Source organism: Caretta caretta, chromosome 13, assembly GCF_965140235.1.
Source record: "Caretta caretta isolate rCarCar2 chromosome 13, rCarCar1.hap1, whole genome shotgun sequence".
Taxonomy (NCBI): domain Eukaryota; kingdom Metazoa; phylum Chordata; order Testudines; family Cheloniidae; genus Caretta; species Caretta caretta.
The window spans coordinates 18,514,728-18,538,883 of NC_134218.1; the positions used below are offsets into that span (position 1 = coordinate 18,514,728).

General features: G+C 40.2%; 1 protein-coding gene across 8 annotated transcripts in view; it reads left to right on the forward strand.

The window, feature by feature from the left end:
- SULF2 (sulfatase 2) overlaps positions 1–24,156 on the forward strand; it is a 238,531-nt gene that overhangs the window by 107,899 nt on the left and 106,476 nt on the right. Inside the window, exon 1 of one of the 8 annotated variants that reach the window (XM_048819459.2) lies at positions 2,431–2,451. The exons of the other annotated variants lie outside the window; for them this stretch is intronic. The gene's annotated coding sequence lies outside the window, so the exon portion shown is untranslated. Of the gene's footprint in view, positions 1–2,430; positions 2,452–24,156 lie in introns of those variants that run through there. 8 annotated transcript variants of the gene reach the window in all.

A 24,156-nucleotide genomic window follows, 5' to 3' on the forward strand; every position in this document is an offset into this window, starting at 1 on the left:
GTCTTTAGCATGACAAAAACAAAATGAGCATTTGTGTATGAGAGCTTACAATTCCTGTACAAGAATCTTCTTTTTGATTTACCCTCTGCACCCAGAGTCCTAAGATATGGCTGACAGTCATAGTAAGGCAGATGTTGGAAGTTATGTATCTGTACCCATGCACAAACCATATACCAATTCATACCCACAGTTCTTCAAAATCAAGAAGAACTTTTAAATACAGTGGAGAGAATTGTTCACTCAAGGGTCAAAAACTGGCATGGCTCTGGCCATAATTTTACCAACCTGGTAAAGATCCAAAACTTCATTGCATCAGTTATTTCCTGACAGCGGTCATCAGTAGCCAATTATCTCCAATGACAAGGATTGCTGGAGCTGAGCATTAGTTGGATTTCTCAAAATGTGCCCCCAGAAATTTCTTCTCAGGATGTGGAATCACACACCTGATGTAATGCAAAATTAGATTAGTACACCTGGAAGACAAATTTTAGTTTACTTTGACAGCTCAAGCAGTGGTGTGTCTGAACAAAATCATAGATATGACCATATGGAATCAGATAGTGGTCCACAGAATCCAGTATCCTATCTGACAGTGGCCAGCGTCAACTGCTTCAGAAGGAACAAGCAGGTAGAAGGTAATTATGGCGCTCACGGGAAGTTTCTCCTCCTACTTCCCGTCAGAGGTTGGCTTGTGACGGAAGCATGGGTGCTTATATTCATTCCAAATCCACAGAGTTAACAGAGGTCAGAGTTTCTTTGTGGCAGCACAAGTAATGTTCTAGGCAGAGAAGAATCTGCTTCCTGTCAAGACCGTTCACATAAAGGACATAAAACAGAGAGAAAGGGAGAGTTAAAGTCCTCCTCCTACTTCTCCACTGGCCCAGATTAGTGGTACTTTAGATTTGGTAGACAGCTAAGGAACGGTCTCCGGTGCATCTGCAAAAAAGACGAGACCTCTCAAATCAAGAACTCCTCCTTCATCTGAACTTGGACCACCTTGGCATTGGAGAAGTGTAGGTCAGTAAGGATTCTCCACAAACCTCACTGATGCATTTTGGCATCCAAACTGCACTCAATCACTACATTTCATTCACTGAGCTGATCAAATTACATTTCTGGTGTGAGCGAAAATGGAGAGCTCGCTACTCCAGGGACTGTGTCTTTACTTGTACATTGCCCAACACAATGGAATCCAGGTCTCTAGATGCTATAATACAAATAATAATCACAAAGTTCCAGTGATATCAACTACATTAAAGTTTCTCCAGGATGGTTGATTGGAATCCTACAATCAAGCACCATAGAAAAGTGGGTACTAGCCCTAACAGTCTTCTTTAGGCAGGCATATTGGTCTCCCCATCTGAGAACCACCCAGTGTCAAGAGTAGTCAGAATGGCAGATAAGACAAGCCTGTGGCTGGCTTTTGTCATCATACCTACAAAAGACAGGGCTTGGAATTAGTCCTTTATCTATGCAAGAACCACAGTGATGTTGTAATGAGGAAAAGGTTATTCTTCTAGTTCCAGAAACATTTCTGTTCAAATTAAGTTCTTTCCACAAATCCTGGGAAGTCATTCTCCCATCATTTTGTTCTAATCTCCGCTTGAAGCTTGTGACATAATTGAGGTATTCATAGTACTCCAAAGATACATCCCAAGCACATGGAGTGCACATGCCAGTTGTACCTTGTCCATCTCATTCCATCCAAAATGCCGGGTCCTCAGACTTGCTGCAGGTAAGAAATTAAAATCCTGCATCAGTTGGCATGCTAAGCATCTGGAAAACTTTCTGTGAAGTAGGAATCAAGGCTCCCTTTACAAGATCCCTAGTGGTGGTGTGGGGAAAAGTGTACGAGCCACATCTGAGGAAGATTTGCAAAGGAAGGTTCCATTCTTCTGCAAAGGCATCCTTTTGGTAGGACTGTTCTAGTGGGTTGGTTCTTGCATAACTTAAATTACAAAACTCCTTTATTTTGGGGGAAACTTCCATTTTCTGCCTATTATTCTGCTATAATAATTAAAACTCTACTCCTACTCTGCCCCATACTTCTGTGGTTCACTGCTTGATAGTTCCCATTAGTGATAAATGAAGAGAGAAACTGTGCAACAGAATGAGAAATTTCTTATCTGATAATTTTCTTTCTGTTAGCAGCTTCTCTCCTCTTTCAACCCATCCTAGTAGTCTGGTCATTTACCAGAATACAATTTGTAACATTTTTCTCTCTCTATGGAGCTTTAGACATATAATTGCCTTAAGATTAATATAGTATATCAAGTTGTGTTAATTCTAATAACCAGTGTTGTTACAGCTTCAGAAGAACTCTACTCGTGACTTGAGCTGAAAGTGAGGGCTTAACCCAGCAGCATTTGACTGCATCCAAGTTCCACAAGTGGGAACGTTCTCCATTAATGATGAATGAAGAGAGAAACTAGTAAGAGGAAAAATTAAAAGGTAACAAATTTCTCATTCTCCCTACCTGGCACTGATATAGTCATCTGTGTAAAGGTTCTTGAAGTTATGATTGATTCAGGCATTATTTTCACATCTATCTCTATATAAGTGAAATCAAAATTTTATTACCTGATAAACATGAGCAAAATTCAGCCTCTCCTTTCCTGATACAAAGATCTCTACCTATATCCTTTTCTTCTACTAAATAGATTACTGCAATCCCAACATATGACAGGAATCTTGCTACAGATACTCATACAGAAATTTCATTTCTGTATGTTTTTATATTGATTTACAAAGTCCTTCACAAACAGGAACAGAGTTACTTCTTCCTCTGCTGAATACCAGTTGTAGTTACCAATATGTCTCCTTGTGTCTTCCTGGCTGCTGCAGTAGTTTGTAGGATTTAGTTGATTTTGTTCAGCCTGACCTCAGGTGCATAACACTTTAGAATAGATGTTGTTGTTTCAGAATTCCTTCATGATGACTGCACTTGCACGAATGCAAGGTCCTTTAATCCTGAGATGAATGTCATCTCAACACCAAGGACTTGGAAAACATGGTCATGCATCTTCATCATCATTTATTTGTCGATATGCTTGTGTGTGCCAACACCAGTGGATTTTACCAGACGCTCATCAGGATACCTCTGCATATGGGAGGGGAAAGCTCTGTTTCTAAACATTTTAGTTATGGATACATAGTGGTTTATCATTAAGTTAGCTTGACAGGTTCATTATTCTTTCCACAGAAATATAGACAAAAAGAGTTAGGGGTTCTGATCCTTTGAGCAGTATTTAGTGAGTGCTTAATTCATGTTAAGATATTTCAAAAGTGTGCTTCTTAGAGCTTAAATAATTAAGGAAAATCATTTTAACACACACCTATTGACGTTCCAGCTACTACCAAATGACTTGAAATAAATAAATCATTAAAACTGTCTGATACTTCACAACCGTGTGTGTGTATTGACAAACACGGTGCAAATTAATTCAATTAGGGTAGCAATGAGCAATATTGGGTTTGACAGCTATGTGCAGAAATGCACCCTACCACATTGTAGAATCTGCCAAAATAAAATATCAGTACATTTCAAAGGGCCTTTGGCATGGACTCCCAGCTCACAGGTGTACCATTTATGGCTGTTACTGTGATTTTTACACAGTTCTGTTCTCCAAATGATGATCATGTATATTTCAGTAGAGCCAAAGAGGCTCCAATTGTGAATGGGGTTCCATGATGCTAAGTGCTGTACAAATACACAGGAAGACATGGTTCTTGCCTGGGTCTACTTGATGAAAGATAAACATAGGGGTCATGAATCAACCAGTGAAGGCTGAATTTTAATTACTTTTTGTTAGTGCTCGCTGTCTGCTATCCGTACCCAACAAAGCTTCTGATGCGGTATTTGCTAACCAATATTTTTAAGGGAACAATGCCTCTAATTACAGATGCACCAAGGAAGGAAGGGAAGCTGAATCAATATGTGAAAAGAATTTGCTACATAAGCCCAAGTGTGGGAAATAGTCTATCATGTAGGGCTTCAGAGTTCCCTCTAAAGGCCAATACATATACACACTGTTATGCTTGTGCACAGCAGGATGGTTTATATGAATCTAAACAGATTAGTGTTTTCTCTGTAAAATAACTGGCATGTGTTTGCTATACAAATCTCTGGGGTGCCTCATAAATATGCAGTATCAGGCACGTTTCTTAAAGAAACATTGGCATTAATTCAGTGCCTTTTTGAAATTAAAAAATCTTTCCCTTTAAGCTGTTTTTCAAAAATCCTGTTAGTTTTTTTTTAAACTTGTTTCCCTTCTCCTCACTATTCTATGGCTTGTGCCTCTTGTCCTTGACTCTATTTATGTATTTATTTTAGAAATTAACAATTTTACTAAAGGTTTCAGTTCTTCTACAGCTGGAATTTTCTAAGCTAGAGTTTCACAGAACCTCTTGCATATAAACTTTGGCTCATTTATTGAGCTTATCAGGGCATATTTCCTTTGAAAGCTCCAAAAGGGCTTGCAGATGCCATATTTCTCCTTCAGACAGAGCAGTATGTGATGACATTTGTTCCTGGAGAGGTTCACTGGACAAGCCATGGCTCACTTTGTGTAGACTCTAAGCTCTTGTTTTTCACAAGAGGTGTACAAGATGGTGAAATGTGTTTTAACTCTTATTTTACATAAGTCCAGTCACAGACCATGTACGCTTTTATGTCATGCTGCTTCTGAAGTAGAACAGTGTTACAATCCATACACACATTCATCCATCCAGCTGCTTATGGCTCCATGTGATGTTCCAGAATAGAACAAACAACCTGGGGCTGTGAAAACACAATGCTCGACCCTGTGACCTAAATGAGCAGCTGAACTAACTGAGACAGCAGACGAAACTGATACACGCTTGCAGTAGAGTTTCTCGGTTGGGTTTGTGGCAAAAATGCTGCAGGTGCCTAACACCTAATCCTGGCGTTAATCTTCATTGGTAATAGGTACAGTAACACCCCACTTATTGAATATAATCTAGTCATCCTGGACACCATTTAAAAAAGTAGAATAACCCTCTCTAGATGCTCACCTTGCTCAGCTGAATTTCTACTGGGTCCTTGGGTAAACTCCTATTGAATCAAGATTGTAAACTGAATTTAAACTGAGTTAGTACCTGAGATTTTTGGCTTGTAGAAACATTGTTATTTTTAATTTTGGTCTTTCTAAATCTGTGCTTAAAAGGGACTGGTCTGCTATATCCTATTGCTGTTCATGTTAGTGTGGCTTTCTTTACACCTCTCTAGTGGCTGTACTATTCTGCAACAGCAGATATTTAGGTGAGCAGATTCCTGTCTGCACTCAATCTTTATATCTGATTTGATCCTACAGTGCTTAGAATAAAATACTAATTATAGCCTTAGTACTTGCAATCTGTTATGTGCTAAAAATATGCTGTTTTACATTCTCTCATCCACAGGTGCTACTTAGTCTGGAAAATAAATGGTGGGGTTTTTTTTAAAGCCATAGTGTGAGTTATAGAAAAGGTTTGAAAGTGCTCAGTTGTGAGAAATAATGGCTACTAATGAAAAGGCTTGATATTCAGTAACAATTTATGTAATCAATAAACATGTTTTATACTCAACTAATGGTAAAAAAAGAAGTGTTTTGTAATGGTTAGAGCGTCTTAGAGTGCTGAACAATAGACATGCTTGTTAGATCAGTGGCAACCAAACCTTTTTAAACTGTAACCTAGCAGCTTCCTAAGATGCTGCAGTTTTAAATCAAAGCCCTACTGGAATGCAGAATAGGAGCTAAATAAACTTGGTCTGTGAATATGGAACGGACATGGTCTTTTTTACGTGGAAGCTCACAGAGCAAGCTGAATGAATCTCAGGTATTTGCAGAACTCTTCTGTAGCATACAGCACATGTAGGAGAATAAGGGGACTGAATGGAAGAGAAGAATGGAGAAGAAATGTAAAGGTACATAACTAGGATACAAATGAATTCCTGCTGTGAGGGTATTGTGATAAGGGTATCGCCTTGTGAATGGAAAGGGTGAGGGAAAGCAGGGTGAAGCTGTGTAGATCTGGCATCTCCACAAAACAAGAGGGGTCCCAAAATAAGTTATGCTATAAACTTGTTTCTTGACTTGTTAGAAGAGTAGAGCAGGTATGTTGGAAAGACACTGTGATGTACTCACTTGTGCGTCACATCTGTAACAAATATGGCAGTGCTCTGGCTTTGCTGGCAGTGGATCCACCCAACTGAGGAGCTGGGATTTTAAGTGTTGCAACCAGACTAACCCTATTCCTGTTTCAGTTGTTATACCATCTGCATCATTGTATTAGTTAAGCGCCTTCCAGTAGCGTGGGTAAGCAACATAAGTAACATCTTTTATGTGTAGTTGATTCTGCCTGTCATCCTCTCCCCAGGTAGAGAATTGTTTGTGTAGTGCAGAAGTTTATTTTGGTGGGATTTTGTTTTGAGGTGGCTGTTTTAATGTACACGTAGCTTTATATTTTAGAAAAGGCAAGGTGAAAGAAGTGTACCTTCCACTCTGAGCAGAAGGTGGTGATGTTTGTGATGGGTCTAGTGAGAAGTGCTGTCTGGAGAAATATGGTGCAATGGATGGAGTCTGGGACAGGGAGTCAGGAATTCTTGGATCTGGTCGTTCATTGCCCTGCACCTTGTATAATTATTTACATCACTGCATAGCTAGTGTAAAATGCTGCTATTCTGATTTTACGCTGACTTTTCTCCGGTATAAATAACTACTCAAGGTGCAGGGAAAGTTCTTTTGCTACATCCTGGCATTGACTTCATCTGTGTCTCAGATTTCCCATCTGTACAATGGGGATAATAGTAACTTGCCTTCATCCTGCGGGTGTCCCGTGGATTGATGGTTAAGGTTTGTAAAGTAATTTGAGAATGAACAGAAACTATGTAAATTATAATTTTGGAGACAAAGGCTAAAATTGTCAAACTTGAGCACTCTGTCCATATTTAGGCACCCAAACAAGAGGTTTGGATAGGGGAACCTAACTTACTCGGGTTTGATAATTTTGGCCCAAGGGATTTTTTTTCCCCTCTTTTTGTTATCGGTGATGATGATTAGTAAAACTAGGTTCAGTGAAAGTGTAAGCTTTGTTGGGACAATGTTTCTTAAATGATTTTGCTGCTGTAGTCAGTGGAACTTGGCAGCCTCCATTTAGGTACCAATGTGCAGCACTGGCATTTTAGTGGTGTCCTACCAGATAAGCTGGGGCAGCATTAGTGAAGGTGTGTCTTACAGTACGTACCTCATGGGTTAAGCAACACTGGTGGTGAGGGAAAAAACAGAGTAATAAAGACAAATAAGAATCAGGATGTTGTTTTAATATACCCATCCACCTTTCCCTTAGGCTCAGTGCTCAGGTTAAAAACATTTGAGTATATTCTTGGTTCTGAATCTATTAACTGAATCTTCCCCTTAGCAGAGAACTTGGATTTCAATGTAATATGACTTCTTTCCTCCTTTCTGCTTTACTCGTATTTGCTGATGTCCCCTTGACTGGCTAAATTCCAAGCATTTGGGGAAATATAAATATTTCCTGAATATATGCCTGACAGGAGGATTGGTTTTCTAGCCTCTAGTTTTCTAGGCTGCATTTCTTGCCTGTGCTGTTCCAGTTGGCTCTACCTCTCCCCTTCTGGGAGTGCGCCTTTCTTTCCAAACTGGCCTTCCCATTGCATCCGCCTCTCCCAACAGGCTGCAAACCAGGACTGGAGCAAGGATCAGACAGTCAAGCTGCATTAGTGCAGCTCAAGGAAGACAAATATACTCACCCAGTGCTTAGTTTGTGCCAGGGCTAAGCAGGGCTGGCCTTACCGTGAGGTGAACTGAGGTGGCCGCCTCAGGTGCCAGACTGTGGGGAGGGAGGGGCACTAGGACCCAGAGTGTAGAAAATTGTCTGCTGCTGGTGCATATGTATTCTTTCTGCTCTAGATGCACAGAGATGGTGGAGTGCTGGGCTGGAGGAAGGAGGGCACAAGAGACATAACAGGCAGGTAGGAGAAAAGGTGAGAGGGAATAACCGAAAGCAGCAGGAGCTGCAGAGAGAGAGAGGAGGTGGAGCCTCTTATGTACCTCTCTAGCACCCCCAGGAGCCTGGACTGATTAACACCAGCTTCTCAGAGAGCTTTCTGTTTCCTGCTGCTTCCCTGAACCCACCTGAAGAGAACAGGTAGTCAACTGAAGTAGTAGGAGTCAGTTAGGCCCTTAAGATGCTGATATCTTCCCTCACTCAGGCCCTGCTACCAGCCTGCTTATTTGTCCCCTTCAATTGAGTGTTGAGAGCCGCTACAGCTGGCATAGAACAGCAGTCATGAGTGAAAGAAGAAAAGGCCCCTCTGGGTCAGCATTCAGAAAAAGAAAGAAAGCAAAGGAAGCTTTTCTATCCAAACAGGATGGAGCTCTCCTGAGATACATAGTCACAAATGTTCCCGGTGAGCCTTCCGGTCCCAGTGAGGATGTGAGTGGTGAGGAGATGGCTGATCTTCCAGTTAGTCGGAGTGCAGGTGACCTGGCAGCTACTGCAGCATCCATATCTCCATCTCAAATGGATGTAACCATGCACATTCCTGAAGAAAAGTGTAGATCAGAGAAGAGTGTGGTGGAGGTACTGTGTCCAGTTTTGGGCCCCACACTTCAAGAAGGATGTGGATAAATTGGAGAGAGTCCAGCGAAGGGCAACAAAAATGATTAGGGGACTGGAACACATGAGTTATGAGGAGAGGCTGAGGGAGCTGGGATTGTTTAGCCTGCAGAAGAGAAGAATGAGGGGGGATTTGATAGCTGCTTTCAACTACCTGAAAGGGGGTTCCAAAGAGGATGGCTCTAGACTGTTCTCAATGGTAGCAGATGACAGAACGAGGAGTAATGGTCTCAAGTTGCAGTGGGGGAGGTTTAGATTGGATATTAGGAAAAACTTTTTCACTAAGAGGGTGGTGAAACACTGGAATGCGTTACCTAGGGAGGTGGTAGAATCTCCTTCCTTAGAGGTTTTTAAGGTCAGGCTTGACAAAGCCCTGGCTGGGATGATTTAACTGGGAATTGGTCCTGCTTTGAGCAGGGGGTTGGACTAGATGACCTTCTGGGGTCCCTTCCAACCCTGATATTCTATGATTCTATGAGGTGCAAGAAACAGCTGCTGCTGAGTTTAGTTCCTTAAGTCTAGATGATCCAGGGCTGTGGACTCACTTGAGCAGTAGCCTGAGGGACTTCCTTGTACTGCATGGGCCACAGCAAGTGAAAAACTTCATGTTCCCCAAAGACAATGAAAATAGAAGTTTCCATCTAACACATTACTGGCGTGAAATCCCCAATGGTGACAAAGTGGAGAGGCTATGGCTTATGTATTCAAAAATCCAGAATGTGCACGCTGTGTTTGTTGCAAACTCTTCCAGTCTAATGTTCCAGCCACATTGGGTTCTACAGAAACAGAGGGCTGGAAAAATCTGGCTAGAAATCTGGCATGCCATGAGAAGGCAGCAAATCACCAGAGAGCATTCCATAGGTGGAAAGAGCTTGAGATGAGACTAAGGTTAAAGGCTACCATAGATGATAAGCATCAAGAGAAGATTGCATCAGAGTCTCTTTACTGGCAAAATATTCTGAAAAGGCTCATTGCCATTGTGAGAATGCTTGCTACCCAAAACCTAGCACTGTGTGGCACTTCGGACCAGCTGTATGTGCCAAACAACGGAAACTTCCTTAAAATTGTGGAGCTGATGGCTGAGTTTGATGCTGTACTCAAGGAGCATCTAAGAAGAGTCGCCACCCAAGAAATGTACACACAGCACTACCTTGGAAAAACAATTCAAAATGAGATCATACAATTACTGGTAACAAAAGTCAAACAGAAGATTGTGTGGCAGATCTGAAGTTAGTAAGATATTACTCTGTTGTTCTGAACTGCACACCTGACATCAGCCATATGGAACAAGTGACTTTAGTGGTGCGTTTTGTAACAACAATGGAACCTAATGAAAATATCCCTGAAATGGTGACTGTCAGAGAGCATTTTCTAGAATTTATTGACATTGATGGTACTACAGGAGCTGGTATGACAAATGTGCTTCTTAAAAAGCTGGAAGATACGGGAATTGCGATTGCTGATATGAGAGATCAGGGCTACGATAATGGTGCCAACATGAGAGGAAAGAACAGAGGAGTGCAGACACGGATCTGAGTTAAACCCTTGAGCTTTTTTTGTCCCATGCAGTTCTCGTTCATTGAACTTGGTGGTCAGTGATGCAGCATCAGCTTCTAGTGAGGCTGCTGAATTTTTTAATGCAATTCAAAGCATCTATGTATTTTTCTCTGCATCAACTCATTGATATTTCAACTCATGCAAATTTTGAAGTAACATCTGGGAACATCCTCTCTGACACTGAAACCACTGAGTGCCACACAATGGGAAAGTCGAGTGGAAGCGATAAAACCTATCAAACACCAAATTGGGAAGATAGATGATGCCATAGTTGCCATTATGGAGGATAATGCTATGACAGGAATGGTTTGTGGGAGAACAGTGGCAGAGGGAAATGGAATCACCAGAAACATACATAACTTCACATTTCTGTGTGGCTTAGTGTTGTGGCATGATATACTGTTTGAAATAAATGTTGTAAGCAAGGGATTCCAAAGTGTTGACCTTGATATATCTAGAGCAATGGAACAACTGGACAAAGCAAAGTCATACTACAGTCTTACCCGTCAGAAGAGGGATTTCAAAACATTCTGAAGAGTGCACAGAAGTTGGCAGAGGAACTTCACACTGAAGCTATTTTCCCACCCATTCAAGAATACAAGAGTCACCGAAGAAGACGACATTTTGATTACGAGGCACGGGATAATCCCATAAGAGACCCCAAACAACAATTCAAAGTTGAATTCTTTAACCAGGTGCTAGATTGTGAAATACAGTTAGTTGAACATTTCATGCAGCTCAAGGAACACAGCAGTATATTTGGACTCTTGTATGATCTTCCAAAACTCCTCACTATACCTAAAGAAGACCTACACCAGCAATATTGGCACTAGAGACAATGTTAACACATGACATGTGCGATATTGATACAAGTGATTTAGTGATTTATGAGTGATGAACTGAAAGCCCTTTCAAGATACATTTCAGCAGGATCAACTCCAAAGGCTGTTCTGGAATATATGTGCACAAATAGGATGACCACCCTCTTTCCAAATGCTTTTGTTGCTCTGCTCATACTTCTAACACTTCCTGTAACAGTTGCCAGTGGAGAACACAGCTTCTCCAAGCTGAAGTTAATAAAAGCACATCTACGTTCCACAATGACACAGGAGAGGCTGGTCGTCCTTGCAACCATCTCAATAAAGTGTGAGCTGGCCCAGACTGTGGACCTTCAGGAAGCAGTTCAAAACTTTGCAGCCAAGAAGGCACGGAAAGCACCACTTGAATTATTCAAACAGATAAAAATGCCAGTGTTTGCTATGCAGACAAGAAAAGTTACGTTCGCTGTTCAGGAGTTTGAAAGTTAAGTGTTACTTAAAATTTTTGAACAAGGCATTTTAAGTTTAGTTCTCCTTTACTGGGGTAGGTAGCAGAGCAGTACCATGAGAGGAGTAGAACAGGAAGAAGGCAGAATTGAGACCTTTAGAAGTTTTGGCCCAAGCGAGGGGGCATGGGGGCATCATTTGACCTCCCTGCCTCAGGTGCCAAAATGTTGTGGGCCGGCCCTGGGGCTGAGCCCTGGCACCTTTAGACTTGGCATTTCATAGCCCCAGCACTTCTTGGCTTGCCACGTCAGTTCTGAAAGTGTAAAGATTGCTTGACCCCTGGCACCTCTTTTATTACAAATTAAGCACTGCACTCACTCCTTTGCTTTAAGGGGGCACAGTGGGTTCTTGATACAAATTAAGACTGGTCTGAAGTATTCTAAATCTGTTGACTACCATACATGCTACAAGACTCATCTTTTTAAGGAAGCATTTGGAGATGAAGATGTTGTTTGACGTTTGATGCTTAGTGAAGGATGGGGGTTTTCCTTTTTATTTTAATGTCTGGTCCTGCTTCTATTGAAGTCTGTGGGACAACTTTTATTGATCTCAAAAGTGCAGGATCAGACTCCTGGTTCCCATTATACTTTGTGGGTTTGCTGCTAGTTCTCTTCTATTTGTATTGACTGTATATTTAATGAATTGTCGGGGTGCCTAGAGTGAGAGAAGTGTCTCTTGAGGTCTTAAAAACCTGAAGTTATATTTAAAACTCTTAAATATTCAGCACACCTAACTAGAAGATGGCCTCTATAAGCTGTCAACAAGCCACCCGCCCCTATTTCACCCAGCTTTCCCAAAACTATAGTTAACTTAATAACCCACTTGACCGTTACACTCATGGTAAGACAGTTCCCATGTGTACAATTAAGCCAAAGTAGATAAAGAGAAATATTTAATAAAGCTGTAGAAATCAACGGTGTTGGACAGTACTTATAGGGTTTTGATGATGCATCACAGTTGATTTATGAAGCTATTAAAACTTAGTACTTGCCATGTAAATACAATGTTGTCCAAGTTTGTGAAAATCACAGCCTTATTGAAATCAAGGTAGCAAGAGATACGAGGACTCTCCGTGCTTATGTCAACTAACTTTGTATGTGTACAATATTGCAAGAGGGTATTGTCTGAATATTTTGGTTTTCTAGGAAAGCACAAGATGATGCAAGTTTCACAAGATACAAATTTTAATTGCATTTGAAGGATTTATAATGCTGTTTGTAATTTGTCAATTATATCAATCTTTAGAACAGACAGTGCTGCAAAGCTATTTGTCATTTATTTTTAGCACTAGGTCAGCAAGAGGACTTCTGTTACCCAGCTGTAGCAGAGATAGAGGTGGTATGCTTTATTGTAGCTACCAACATCAATCTCATATGCAGCTAATATTATGCTCCTAGGAATAGCCATCTTTGCTGTAATCCTCAGACTTTGATTGTGTGTGAGGATGAGAGCAAAATACTTCAATGTTTAAATTACGCAAGGAAGCTTCTTATAAACACAGATGTAGAATGACCTGTGAGACTATTTTTAAATGCAGTACATTTCAGGTTGTAAAAACTACTGAGCCTGATTATTCTTATCTTTCTTTATTATGCCACTAAACATAACCCATCGTTTCATGAGCATTGCCCGAGACCAATGTAAATGGAGCTTATAGGTTGCGCAATATATTTTAACAAAGGTCGTGTAGTGTGCTAGCAAATGCAAAGATAAATGGGCTGCTTCAAGCTCACAGGTTATTAGGATATTCATGCAGAAAGTATCTGGAGAGTTGTCTAAAAATACAGTGAAAAGAACCTAGATGCCATAGGCCCAAAAATCTAACTTTAGTAACTACTACTAGGCATGTGCTATAAGTTCTTTGCCATAGCATTTTAGTTTTTCCTCTCCATTTATATTGATCAAACACCTCTCAAGTTCCGAACTCGCTTTGGTTAAGCACCACTGAAATCACTGGAGGAATTCTGATTAACTTTCTTTTCTGAGTTCATGTTTGTCTTAACTTATGTAGGGACTAGATTTGTTGCATGTATCTGGGCCCAGTATAATGCTTCCAGAATACAGGGGGGAAATAGGAAAATAAAAAAGAATTGAAATGTTATTTAGCTTTATCCTTTCTGAGAGGCTTGAGGTGCTATTTAAAAAAAACACAAAAAACTATGGCTGAACTTAGTTACACTATCCTTTGTCTAACACCAAAAGAAATTGAAATCGTGTTTTTCTCTAAATGTATAGAGGTTCTCACAGAGACAGACACAGTAAGTACTGAAGGTATAACCGCAACAACAGGTTAAGTCCTGTAAGCAAATGCCAACTGTGCCACTCCCTTGAGCCACCCCAAAGGCAGAGAGAATGTTAAGACTGTCTACAGCAAAGTTTTGCCTCCCCTTGTGTCGGAATTATACCATAGAACTTGTCAACCAAACTGATTGCAAGGGAAAGTGCACCAGCTACCCCCCTGTTGACACTCCCCCCCAAAAAAAAATTAGTCAAGATTTTTGAGAAAGTAAGAAAAAAATGTGTTGAATTAAAGAAGAGAAGCAAGATGAGGTTTAAAACAAGAATAAAATGTGTTTACAAAAGTCAGTGCAGGCTCTTGAGATTTTTTTATCTTTAATGTTGATCACCAGGTAAAAAAAAAATGTACAGAAGTTGACAACTTTCATTAGCTGCTGTTAGCAACAGTGGCATTTCTAGAGTACTTGATAAAAGGCTCCTGACACTTAGGCATCAAAACATCCTCAGGACATTTGGTTGTCAGGCAAAATTTGTGTGTAGGTATGCAAATTTCAGTGAGTTGTCGCCACTCCCTCTTAGCAGCAGCACAACAGACAAATCTGCATTATGTTTAAGTTTAATAAATGTTTTATAGTCTGTCTCTTAGGAGCAGGTAAAATGAAGATGCTAATTACAGACTAGCACTAAAGGAGTTCAATGAGTGAGAACATGGTGATTCTTCCTTCTATATCTTGAGAGCCAAACTGTAAATTCTTTTCTTATGTCTGTTCTTTGTTTTTGGACTTGAATAGCCCCCATGATCCTTAATAGATCAAGGCAGATACACTGGTGATTGATTGGTATAATAAGAACCTCAGTCACACGTTTCCATCTGAAATGTGTCTTTTCATAATTGCCTTCTTTGTAAGATGGACAGGGCTGGAAAAAGACATAGATAGCATATGCCTATGCCCCCAGGTCCTAGAGTCAAGTGATTACATCAGAATCTCAGCTTTCATTTAAAAAAAAAAAGTCTAGCTCTGGTGTTTGTGAAGAAAAACCTTGAAAAAGTGACCAGAGTGTCACCACTGTGGTGATATCTGCCTGAGTCTGCAAGCAACCTAGAACAATAAGTCTGGGAAGTGTGAACTACTCCAAGGGTATGTCTATGCTGCCACTGGGGAGGGTGTGATTCCCAGCACAATTCCCAGACCTGTGTTAGCTTGGCTCGAGCTAGCACACTAGAAACAGCAGTATGGACGTTGCAGCATGAACAGCAGCTGTCTACCTTTGCTGGAAATGGCACTTCTCAGTTGCAGAGTAGACACACCCTCAGTAGTGTGTTAACTCCAAGACCCACTGTTTTTGGTCAGGTTCCCTTTCAACCTAACCCCAGCAGAGAACTCTGCATAGCAAGACGGGAAGATGTAGTGGGCCCTGCCACCTGCCCAGCCAAACAGATGCACCCTGGCTGCTGGAGTAAATTCTGGGGAGCCCCCTCCCTCCGTTTGCCCCCATTCCCTTTCCAGGGTGGAGGGAAGCCTCAACAGTCACTTCTGTTGTGGAGGAGAGCCTCAGACCTCTGTCTCTGCTTCTCTGGGAAGAAAGGGTGGGGGACCCTTCCACCACCCCTCCAAACAGCGCGCCTAGCTCTGGGTTGCCTTAATCTAGCTTTGCTCATGGATTTTTATCCTGTTCTGTTATGCCAGTTATTTAGACAGGTGAATATTGTATGGAACATAAGGAGCTGTATTCTTATCAAGAAGTGCTGAACCAAAAGACATTTTCTATGCTAGGATTTGAAGGGGTGATGTTGGCATGTTGACACACAACAGTTTCTTTAATATATGCTAATTTGGCGGAGTTGAAGTCTAACATACTCATGGGACTTATAGACTTTAAGGCCAGAACGGACCATCATGATCATCTAGTCTGACCTACTGCACATTGCAGACCACAGAACCTCACCCACCCACTCCTGTAATAGACCTCTGGATGAGTTACTGAAGTTCTCAAATCATGATTTAAAGATTTCAAGTTACAGAGAATCTGCTGTTTTACACAGGTTTAAACCTGCAAGTGAAGCTGCAGAGAAAAGCAAAAAGCCCCCAGGTTCGCTGCCAATCTGACCTGGGGAAAATTCCTTCCTGACCCCAAATATGGCAGTCAGTTGGACCCGAAGCATTTTGGCAAGACCCAACAGCCAGGCACCAGGGAAATAATTCTCTGTAGTAACTCAGAGCCCTTCCCATCTAGTGTTCCATCACTAGCCGTTGAAGATATTGGCTACTAACAGTCACAGATTGGCTACCTACCATCGTGGGCAGTCTCATCATACTCCATAAATTTAGCAAACTCAGTCTTGAAGACAGTTAAGCTTTTTGTCCCACTGGTCCTCTTGGAAAGCTGTTCCAAACTTCACTCTAATAGTTAGAAGTCTTCATCTAATTTCAAGCCTAAACTTGATGGCAAGTTTATATCCATTTGTTCTTGTGTCAACATTGGCGCTTAACTTAAGTAACTCCTCTCCCTCCCCAGTACTTATTCCTCTGATGTATTTATAGAGAGGAATCATATCTCCCCTCAGCCTTCCTTTGGTTAGGCTAAACAAGACAAGCTCTTTGAGTCTCCTCTCATAAGGTAGGTTTTCCATTCCTCTAATCATCCTCGTAGCCTTTTCCTGCACCTGTTCCAGGTTGAATTCATCTTTCTTAAACACGGGAGACAAGAATCGCACACCATATTCCATTGTAACACCATGTCCTTAAATCCTAGTCTAGACAAAGCCAAAGATTTTAGGGTTTAAATTAAGGCTGTCAATTAATTGCAGTTAACTCATGCGATTAACTCAAAAATTAATCACTATTAATTGCAGATTTAATCACACTGTTAAACAATAGACTACCTATTGAAATTTAATTTTTGGATTTTTTTTACATTTTTCAAATATATTTCAATTACAACACGGAATATAAAGTGTACAGTGCTCACTTTATATTTTTGCTTACAAAATTTTGCACTGTAAAAATGATAAAAGAAATGGTATTTTTCAGTTCCTCACACAAGTACTGTAGTGCAATCTCTTTATCATGAAAGTGTAACTTACAAATATTTTTAATGCTACATAACTACACTCAAAAACAAAACAATGTAAAACTTTAGAGCCTACAAGTCCACTCAGTCCTACTTCTTTCTTGTTCAGCAGTCGCTCAGACAAACAAGTTTGTTTACATTTGCAGGAGATAATGCTGTCCGCTTCTTATTTACAATGTCACCTGAAAGTGAGAACAGGCGTTTGTATGCTAGTTTTGTAGCCGGCATTGCAAGATATTTACATGCCAGATATGGTAAAGATTCATATGTCCCTTCATTCTTCGACCACCATTCCAGAGGACAGGCTTCCATGCTGATGATGCTCATTTAAAAAAAAAAAATGTGTTAATTAAATTTGTGACTGAACTCCTTGGGGGAGAATTGTATGACTCCTGCTCTGTATTACCCACATTCTGCCATATCTTTCATGTGATCGCAGTCTTGGAGGATGACCCAGCACATGTTGTTCGTTTTAAGAATACTTTCACGACAGATTTGACAAAATGCAAAGAAGGTACCAATGTGAGATTTCTAAAAATAGTTACAACACTCAACCCAAGGTTTAAGAATCTGAAGTGCCTTCCAAAATCTGAGAGGGACGAGGTGTGGAGAATGCTTTCAGAAGTCTTAAAAGAACAACAGTCTGATGTGGAAACTACAAAACCCGAATCACCAAAAAAGAAAATCAACTTTCTGCTGATGGCATCTGACTCAGATGATGAAAATGAACATGCGTCTGTCTGCACTGCTTTGGATCATTACCGAGCAGAACCTGTCACCAGCATGCACGCGTGTCCTCTGGAATGGTGGTCGAAGAATGAAGGGACATATGAATCTTTAGGACATCTGGCATGTAAATATTTTGCAATGCTGGCTACAACAGTGCCATGCGAATGGCTGTTCTCACTTTCAGGTGACGTAAACAAGAAGTGGGCAGCATCATCTCTTGCAAATGTAAACTTGTTTGTCTGAGCGATTGGCTGAACAAGAAGTAGGACGGAGTGGACTTATAGGCTCTAAAGTTTTACATTTTTATTTTTGAATGCAGTTATTTTTTGTACATAACTCTACATTTGTAAGTTCAACTTTCATGATAGAGATTGCACTACAGTACTTGTAATGGGTGAATTGAAAAATACTGTTTTTGTTTTTTACAGTGCAAATATTTGTAATAAAAAATAAATATAAAATGAGCACCCTACACTTTATATTCTGTATTGTAATTGAAATCAATATATTTGAAAATGTAGAAAACATCCAAATATGTAAATAAATTGTATTATTGTTTACCAGCGTGATTAATCGTGATTAATTTTTTTAATTGCTTGACAGCCTAGTTTAAATTGACCACAAAGTTCAGTGATCCCAAATTTGAACTGCATTGTAATCTGATAATATAATGTCCTGATGTAAATGTCATCCTCTTGCAATGTCAATTGAACACTCTGGTTCATTTGGATTGCAAGAGCAGGTCAGCTGTATGGGGAAGTGCCTGGCCATATGCTCCTTACGCTCTTAAATGTCAGTCCAGAGCAGCAACTGAGTCTTCAGAATCCGAATTCAAGACATTTGGGTTCACTTGGCAGATCTGACCAGGGCATGTTCCAAAAGACTGAGATTTATTTTTGTGAGGCATTCACACACTCTTTACTCCAATCCTTTAACTTTGTCTATAAATAAGAGATGGGCTCAAATCAAAACCCTGGGTCTGAACTATGGGACTGAATCAAAACTTCCAATTCCTTTGACTGCAGAAGAAGGAATTGTAGATCTGAACAATACTGATCTTGGGATGTTGAATCCCAAATCAAACCTTTGTCATGGTTCGAGGTGTTTTGGAATTGGCCTGTTTTAGAAAAAGTTTTGAGCTGCAAACTCTGCCCCAAACCCAGCTGGAGCTCAGATCCAAGGTTTTGTTTCAGGTCCATTTGTTATCTATGGTGGAGGAAGAAGGGGGAGTTACCTATAGGTGTTGGGGCACGCCTTTGTGCTTTTTGAAAATCTTCTCCACAATAAATACAATTAATGTGTGTTGTTAATCTCTGGTTTGATGTTGTTTCTTGTACTGACTGACATCTAGGTTTTATTTTCAAAACCCCTTTTAGGAGAACAGTTTGTATCCACAGTTGAATTGTGGGTACAGATTTAGGTACACATGCCACTAACTGCATATCTAAAGGTGCATACCCAAGGCAAGTACCTAGAGGCACAAGTTGCTCCTGTAAGAAGGGAAGCTGATACTCAGCAGTCTGAAAATATACCCCATGAAGAGCATGAGATAAGTGTAAAATGACACCAAAGGCTTTCACATCCATTTCAAATGATAACATAATGTGGGGTCATAGTCATTCTTTTTGAGGTTTTTAAAACACTGTGCTGAAAATAAATGCACTGTATAGGTGTATAATTTGAAAGGAAGATAATAGATCCACTCTTGCTTTTCATCAATGTTTAATATGGGTCCAATAAACATGGATTTTATGGCATGCTTTTACTGTATTGTGGTAAACTATTAATATCCACAAAAATGTAATTCTTTACTTTCCTCAGTTGTTGGCATATGAAGTATCAGTAACTTCTTTTCAGCAGATTACATACTACTTTAAAATTTAAACGTCTACTAACTTATACAGCATTTAAAAACAAACATTCTGGACAGGTAGTACCTGATATAATTCATTGTGCTTCTGACTCAGTCAACTAGAGATTGGGACATTATTTGCATATATTTCTCTATCTAGCATGTAGAAATGAGACCTGTATGTTGTGCCCCACATTGTTTTTTAAAAAATTTAAAATTGCTTTAAGCATTTTATAGGTTTTTAAATCATAAAACTGGACTCAATCTTGAATACATTCTCATTTATAGAAAGAGAGAGCAGGAATCACGGTATTCTAGTGAAATGCATACTTCACTGTTCGAAACACTTTATTTTTGGAACGTGTACTAGGGTAATGTAGTTACTCTGGATTTACCATGGTGTAAGTGGAAACAAAATTTGGCCCATCTTTCTTTTGTGCACCTTAGGTATGCAAGCCAAAAATCTGGAAATTTCTGGTTGAATTACATATTGCCACATAGCAACATTCATGTAAAATGTTCCACATAGGCTCACCAAAGAGGCTTTATCACCCTCTATTTAGATGAAAACTGTAATTTTTTGAAATTTGTCTTGACCAGTTTCTGTGCAGAGAGATCAACCAAATGAGCCTCCATTTTCCAACTCATGACTGTACTTTCTGCTGTACCATAATACTTTACAAAACAACCTTTAAGCAACACTCAAATAGCAACAATAACATAACAATCCTAAACTTAATTTATGTAACCTTTAGATAATTATACTATAAGCTGCTTGATGGTGTTTTCGCTTTGGTTATTGCTTACCAAACCTATAGGCCAAATCTTTAAAACCGGATTCTCAAAACGGCATTCTCCCGTGATTTGTACCTACAGATCAGGCTGAAGAAAGAGGCATGTCTGGCCGGGACTTGCTTCAACCGAAAGTATCAACCCAGCCATGTCTGGTAGCAATGAGAAAATCTCCCTCATCCCTAAATTATAGGAACCCAGTTTCCACAGGTCATAATTGTAATCAAGTAGGAAAGTGATAAAGATGAAAGGAGGAGTCAAGCTAGCTGAAGCGAAAGATATAAGGATGTGTAGGGCCAGATTTGAAAAAAGCTCAACTATTTAGGCACCTAAACTGAAGTGGGTAGATTTTCAAAACTGTTCCAAGTGGGTGGTGAGCATCTGTCCACTTCATTTTGGTGTCTAAATGGGACCTGAGTGTATTTGAAAAGTCTGGCTCAGAATAGAACAGATTTCACAGGGAACGCACAAGACTTTTTAGTGATAGAAATATGGGCTCTGATCCTGCTCCCATTGACTTCAATAGTGCAAGATCAGACTCATGGTTCTCAAGTAATAACTGGAATCTGAAATAAGACCTATTGCAAGCTAGGAAGGGCAGTCGTGGTATAGAATAAAATTTAGAAATCAGCAAAATCATGTTTGAAAGGACTAATCAATCTCATTTTTTGGCCAAATACAGTTGCAGTCATTGATGTTCCCTCTAATGATGATGAGTTACATTTTTTAAATAGGCAAATAAGGAGACTGCTCATAAATCTAGAGAAATGACTTAGAGCTGAGTATCACCTTATCGAATGAAAAGAGAAATTATCACTACAAATAACTCAGTGACAATGTAGAATAACAAAAGGGCTCAGTTGGAGTCTGTAATGTTCCACACATTAAGAAAACCCAGTTAGCTATAAATCACCCAAATGGGTAATTATGCAATAAAAATAATAAAAGGTTGGAAATAAGATAATTAATTACATGGAGGATCAGGATCTTAGTCAAGGCAGAGTATAGGAATCTGTATGACTGACTATTGTCACATATGAAAGAAAGATCTAACAGTATAGGTGATAATGCTGTACCCTGATCAGAGAAGGTGCCCGAAGACTTCTTTTTAGTGCTTTGGACAGTTTTATAACCAAACTGAAATTGCTTGTGAAAGATTAAAAAAACCCTCATTCACATGACCATCTCAAGCTGCTGCTGCTTCCTTTTTTTTTTTTTTTTTTTTTTAACAGAAAAGGGGTTGGGGGAGAGATCAGGTTTACAATTAAAATGTCAGAGATCACCAAAGGAATGAATACTTTATTAAATAATAATGTAATCATAGCATGTCATCTTTATTAAAAAGCAAACAACCTTCGTGATCACCTCCCAGCATAAGGGAGTAAAAGTGTGTTTACCCTAGTTAGTGGTTTCCAAGAAGGTGGAAATGAGTGCAGAACTCCAGCCTAATGTCTTCAGGCTTTTTAAAAGATGATACAGAGGTGCTCCAAAGCTCCTCAGGATCCGAAAGAATGTCCCAGAGCAGAATCAAAACGATTACTCTTTTGTAAGGCCAAAAATACCAAATATAGTTTGTGGGCCAGGGTTTTGAAAATGTTAATGTGGAATTGTATAGCTACCTTTGCTGAATAATTACACATTACTATGTACTAAGAGCTGTGTAATTGCCATGATTGTGTGTGCAATTTTATGGTAACTGCGCAAGAAAATAGCTTGACCAGATTTGTGCACACAAGAGTTTGTGCGCACACTTCCCTAGAGTTTGTTAGTTTGGTGCTTTAAAGTCCAACTAAAAGCTGTAAACCTTTAAACAGGCCAGAATGTCCATCTCTGTTGCTGTAGAAGGAAGTTATGAGGTATCCTTTAACTTTTTGGGGAGCAGGAAAAGGAGAAGGGACAGTTAACTTGATCAGAACACATGAGGGTAGGCTATGAGTAAATAAGAAGACATAGCTTTCCTCATTTGAACAGAAAGAAGACTCCAATTATATGTTTGTTTAGGGCTAATTACATAAGAAATCTCAGCACTTGTCTACATCACGCAGCTTTTAGTGACAAGGCTGTGTCGACACGCTCTTTGTCGGTATTTTTTCGGCACTTTTGCTGACAAAATACTTCCAGCCCTGCGAGCGGCATTAGCTTTGTCGGCAGGAGAGTGCTCCTGCTGAAAAAGCCGCGTTCACACTGCTGCTTGTGTCAGCAAAACTTTTATCTTTCGGGGGGGAGGGGAAGCGGGGTTTAAGTACCTGCGGAAGGCCAAAGTTTTGTCGACAACTTCACAGTGTATGAGAAATGTAGAAAGAGAAGTGAGGATCAAATGTTGTCAGTGGCTTACGCTGGCAAGTGAAGATGTTAAAAAGCATGTTGGAATGTGGTTTTGCCGTTACTTGAACAGATCAAGGAGATGAAGTCTTGTATGCAAAATTGTATATTGCTTTAGTGTGTGATGATTGAGTCCCCCTCCCCCAATGGGAAGGGTTTTAGTCAAAACAGCAGGGATGAGACAGTGCCCAGAAGAGAGCGTGATGTGAGAACTCATGCTTGGCAATGAAGGAGCTGGGCCCCTCCTCCTCCTTGGACCCTCTGCCCCCCTTTGGTCCGTCTAGGGGGACTGGTTGGGCTGATTGGCTCTCATATATTCCCTTCTTCCATCTATTTACATTCTTCCCCAGGTTTCTGAAGGGCCTCTTGCCCATTTAGCTGCCCAGCCTCCATCCTCTTAGTTGTAGTATAGGAGATGTTTTTTTCAAGATTTTGTGGGTCTGACTGATTACCTGTTTTGGGATCAGGAAGGAATTTTTCCCATTGTGCAAACGGGCTGAGGTCAGATGGGTTTCCTTGCAGCATCATGGAGGCATAGTTGGGTTAAATAGAATAGGACTTGAAAGTTTAATATGAGGAACGATAAGACTGCTTAGCTTGTCCTAACTTGTGGCTGATGTCTAGTGAAGATAAAGGCTAAAATGGTCAGTTTCCAGAAGTGTTTCAGTAAGAGACGGGGAGACAAGTCTTTGCAGACTGAAGACTCTCCTTAGTTCACTCTATCACCCCACCACCACCATCTCCCGCGGCAGGAAGGTGAAAGGATTCAGAAGTGAGGAGAGTTGTAGGCTTAGTCTGAACAGGCTCTGCTCTGAGTTATTGGTTGTATGGTGGGAGCTCTGTAACCCTGCACTGGACCCAGTTAAATGCCTAGTATGTGAGAGTGGAGGGTGGACACAGAGTGCCTCTACCCAGTGTTAGTTAATAAAGCTGTGGACTGCTGTTTAAATCCATCCCTGGTTCTGTCATTCATTCAACTGTGCGTCCTGATTAATTCAAATCAGTCTGACACTTGGTATCAGAGGAGTGCAGAGCAGTGTTGCACTAAGAATTATTTAGTATAATTTTACGTAATATGCATGCTTAAATAAAGGTGCCATTATGGGCCTCTCTATTGCACTTACTCTAACAAAACATCCTTCTCTTAAATGCTCCTACATCTTGCAGTCATATGCCACCAAGTGACAAAGCAAGGAATTTCAACTAATCATTGCCCATCCATTAAATGGTTTCAGAGTAGCGGTCGTGTTAGTCTGTATTCGCAAAAAGAAAAGGAGTACTTGTGGCTAAGTCTCTAAGGTGCCACAAGTACTCCTTTTCTTTTTGCATCCATTAAATGACACATCCATTAAACACTCTTGGTCCACTGTTCCATATTTGCAGCATCCAAATGTCAAAATAATAGGTAGAATTTGCACCCCGCTGGATTGTGTTAAAAATAAAATTGGATTCGGCATTTACAAGAAAATCTCCGTTTCTTTATCAAATCATCACACGTTAGCTAGCCTGAAAATGACTCTTAAGACAATTTGCAAAGGAAAAGGAAAACAGTACATACACAGAGAGATCACTTTTTTGCAAATGAAATACCCCCTTTTTTCCTTTAATGAAGCTATTGGACCACCAACA